The 4,486-nt window shown below is 47.7% G+C and overlaps 1 pseudogene; it reads right to left on the bottom strand.

Moving 5' to 3' along the window:
* Positions 1–1,705: 1,705 nt before the first annotated feature.
* LOC122025124 lies at positions 1,706–3,950 on the bottom strand (annotated as a pseudogene).
* Between the last annotated feature and the right edge of the window lie 536 nt (positions 3,951–4,486).

Genomic DNA, 4,486 nt, shown 5'->3' with positions numbered 1-4,486 from the left:
GTGGCACTGCAGACAGGTGACATGGCCGTGGTACTATAAATATAAAAATAAATAAAAGTAGAGATGATCGATCGATCCGAGGCGGTGGTGGTGAGCGTGTGGTGGTGGTGGTTGTTCCAGGCGTGTCCGCCACCTGCCGGTGTCTGGTCCGCCGGCGCGGTGACAAAACTGCTTCACTTTCTGCATCTTCTCATTCTTTAAATTCTCCTTCCCCATCGCCATCATATCGCAGCCCACTCACTACTACATTAATATAACTCATCTTTAATTTATCTATTTCTAATAATTACTAATTAAAACTAACAAAGTTTTGGAGCTGCTAATCGATCGATCGTCCGATTGAAATTAACTTCACATGATCGATCATCATCAAATACTTTTGTCAAAAGGTTTAGTCGATCGATCAATGATTTATGGTAGTGAAAATATTAATAACCCTAAATACTAATGATCCATTTGGATTTTGTCTTGCTTGTTCAATCTATTGAGTTCAAGTTCATGGACCAGGGGCACACAATTTTTATCCTTATTTTTTCGGCGGTCCCTATGGTTTCAGTATCTTAAAGATGTGGACTTTGGACATTAGGAAATTTGCCTTTCAAGCGTGCAATGATTGCTTATGCTAGCAACTTTTGAAAGCTTGGTTATCTAGTGATTGCTCGAGTTGAAAATTTTGCATTGGATTTTACTCTTTCGAATCTTCTTGTTTTTGTTCGCGTCAATTCGTTATCGGTAGGTCAACTCGTGTTCGCACGACGACAACAAGCGTTCAACATAGATCTCAGTAAAAATCCTTGTTAGTACATATAACATTTGCTAACATCATCGCGATAACCTAACTAAAACCCCTTAACTTTTCGTCCTTAGAGTATTGCTTTTCGAATCAAACTACATAAGAATAAATCTCCGTAAAATGGTTAAATATTGCGACAACCTAACGAAAACCCGATAAATTGTCGCCCCTAGAGTACCGATATTTCGAATCAAACTATATAAAGCATAATTCCTCATACCCTACCACCCCTGAAAAGTTGCACAAAATATATGTTTTAGAGATATTTAGGGCAGGGAAAAGTGGGAACCAAGAATAAGGTCCAATAGTTTCATGATGTGCTTTCCAACTATGGTTGAAGGTTGTCGATGAATATGCCAAACAAGTCGTTTTCAAAGAACAAGCACTAGAACCCTAAACATTTCGGCTCCACCCCATCTCCGACGAACGTTGCATCGAAAACCCCATGGCCCATCCTCTATAGTTCACCGCCGATAGGGGAGTAATGGAGCGAAGTCAAGAAGAGTTTGATGGTGTTCGAGCTTATTCATCTTTTTATTAAGCTAGCTTGTTTAGTTTTTTTCACTTGCTTATATAGTCCTTCAAACTCTTCTTCTAGCTCTTTTTCAGTCCTTTTAGTCATCGTTGTCGGAGATCTTCATGGGAATCCTTGCGTTGTTCGGCCCAATTGCCAAACCGATAAACGCAAGATCCAACCAACAAAAGTCGAGTCGACTGTAAATGCATCGAGGAGTCGACCTATCCCTTGATTTCCTAGTGTGAAATCGAGTAACAGAGACATTCTATTCGATTTCAACTTTCATTATTCCCTTATTCCCTATAGCCCTTTTCAAATAAGAACTAAATGATCCTCGAGCCGTGTTACTTTTTCCGATCGAACCGGTTTCAAGAACATGGTTCTGTTGAACAAAATTAAAAGCAAATCGATCGAGAATTTAGATTGAATACAACACGCAAATTTCATAAGAAATAGAGCTAAATTTCTCATCCTTCTTAAGCTCTTGCTACTCGATCGATCATCAAGTCCCGTTCCTAGGCGTCGTAGTAAACATGCTGCAACTGGAGATCATATCCCCAAGGCGATATAGTAAACAAGGGTTATAGGCAAAGCAATTAGCATCCCAAATATCACCCTGAAAATTGATTAATGATGGTTAAATTAGTAGTTAAGTAAGTGATTAGTGAGTTAATTAATGGATGCTTACGCAGTGCTGAGGATGTCCGGGTGGACGTTGTACTCCTTGGCGAACACGAAGGGGACGATGCCTTGCGGAAGGGCTGCCTGGACAATGGCGACGTGGAGGAGGGTGCCTTGGAGGCCGATGGTGAGGGAGGCGGCGGCCATGACGGCTGGGCCGACGAGGAACCTCACGGCCATGGCGAAGGCCGCCTTCGTGTTCCCGCAAGCGATGATCCGAGGCTGCAACGCCATGAATAGGCCGAGGCTGAACATGGCCATCCCGAGGCCCGCGTCGGAGAGGATCGAGATGGAGTGGAGGATGATCGCCGGCATCTGAAACTTCCATCGGAAGCAGACGAGGGCCCATATGATTCCGATCAAGCTCGAGTATGTGTTGGGGTTGCGGATGAGCTTGCGCCAGACCATGATGAGGATGAGTCGAGTCATGACGCTGGTCGGTGGCATGGCCTTCACTTCTCTGAGTCCGACGGCTTTGCTCGCTTCCTCTGCTAATTCGTGAGGTGTCGGTGCCGTGGCCGCCGCCGTGTGGTCGTCTCTGTTCTCTATGAGGGAAAGCAGAGTTCATGGCGGTGGAAGGTAATTGAGTAATGGGCAATTAGGAAGGGTTGTGTTAGATTCTTGCCTTTTGGATCGGCGGCGAGATGGGCTTCGGAGACCGGCGAGGCGCTGGAGCTCCACACGAACATGTGGAGGTCTTTGGCCGTCGTCGAGGCGGCGTCTTCGAGCATTCTCATCTGCCCGTTGGCCTTCTTCTCTGGCGCCGGCGCGAACACGGAGGGGTTCGGGGCGGGGTAATGGGGCGCGGCGGTGACCGGAAGTTGGTACTGGAAACGTGGCTTGGATTCCTCGTCGAAGTTTGAGGCCCTCGGCGTTGTCACTCCGCCGAAGTTGGAGCTCCGGCCGGCCATGGCGGAGTAGAAGTCGTTGTGGTTGAAGCTTGAGCCGCGCGGGGTGGGGTTCCGCGAGGACTGAAGCGAGTAGATCTCTGCGTTGGTGAGGTCGGAAGGGCGCGGCGTCGCGCCGGAGAAACCCCCGCCTGCGCCGGAGCGCCGGGAGTAGACGTCGGAGCGGGAGGCGTTGGAGCGGCGGACGGTGACGTGGATCCGGCCGTCCTCGCTGACCCTGGTGACCTCTGTTTCGAGGGCGTCGTCGACGAGGGAGACGACGTCGGAGTCGACTGCGATGGCGGCGATGGTGGCGGCGGTGTCGGGGAATTGCTCGGAGATGAGGATCCTGGCGGCGCGGTACTCGAAGAGGAAGAGCATGAGGGTGTACCAGATGATGCACTGCAGAACCACGATCTGGACCATGAGATCGCCGGAGTCGGGGCCGTACATCCCCCGGAGCAAGGGGATGCCCATCACCAGCGTGTTTGGCAGCGTGGAGAGGGAGAAGGTGGTGATGGTCCAGTCGAGCCGGCGGCTGCGTCGGCTGAGGCTCCCCCACGCCGCCAGCCCCGCCAGCACCACCACCTTCTGCAGCGTGTCGGCGGCCAGGAACCGGAGGTTCATGGCGAACGGGTCGTTGCCGGAGATGAAGTGGAACGAAAGCAACGGAACCGCGAAGAGGGCCACGAACCGGTTGATCCCCGCGCACTGCGGCGGCGTGAAGATCTTCCACCACTTCACAGACCCGTACGCCAGGATCATCGCTACGTACAGCGGCACCACCGCCGTCATCACGCTGTAGAAGTCGCCGGCAGTGATCATCTCCGATATCCGGCGAACTTCACCTCAGTGCAACTACTGATCCTCAATTAAACTGCCTTCGATCGACCAAATCACAGAGACAGCAAGCAATTTATGCGATAAAAAAAAATCGAGCAGAAGATCATAATAAAGGCGTCGATCGATCGATGGTGGTGGAAATGATTATATATGGACATAAACTAGAATCTAATCGAACAGTTGGTGGCATTTGCTTATCTGAATCTAATCTCCTCATACTCCTTGCAGCTTTGCCTCCTCACAAGAGTTTAAGAGGAAGACGACACCCCTCGGAGACAAAATTTCCAATTTGGCCCTTATAATTTTCGACCTTTTTTTAAAAAAATTAACCTTCATAATTTTCAAATAATATTAATATTGATAATAAGTAATTTATATGTAGAAAATACCCTTTGTATTAAAATTTTTTTGATAAACTTAGTTAGCCTTATTGATTAGTCCTGGGTGATCGGTCCAGTCTCATAGAATGTTCCAATCGATTATTAAGATAAATCGGGAAGCGCTCACGGTGGACAACTAAAAAGTTCAACATCTTTTGGTTGCGTGCCACATTTGGAGGAAAAAGTACTACAAATTCACCATAGCTGGGGGTCGAATTATGGATACTTATGTGACAACCTGAATGTCCTTCCACTACATCATAACCCTGGAGGCAAAAATACCCTTTGTATTTTAGGACCTAGACCATGTGTTGTTATGTTGTATAACATTGCGTAAATGATTTACCCTAGACAAAAATTAAAAGTGCTTAACTTTTTATTAAAA

Source organism: Zingiber officinale, chromosome 9B (genome assembly GCF_018446385.1).
Source record: "Zingiber officinale cultivar Zhangliang chromosome 9B, Zo_v1.1, whole genome shotgun sequence".
In the NCBI taxonomy this organism is placed as follows: Eukaryota; Viridiplantae; Streptophyta; class Magnoliopsida; order Zingiberales; family Zingiberaceae; genus Zingiber; species Zingiber officinale.
The sequence above is the reverse complement of the archived record's forward strand: the minus strand, read 5'-3'. Positions and strand labels throughout refer to the sequence as shown.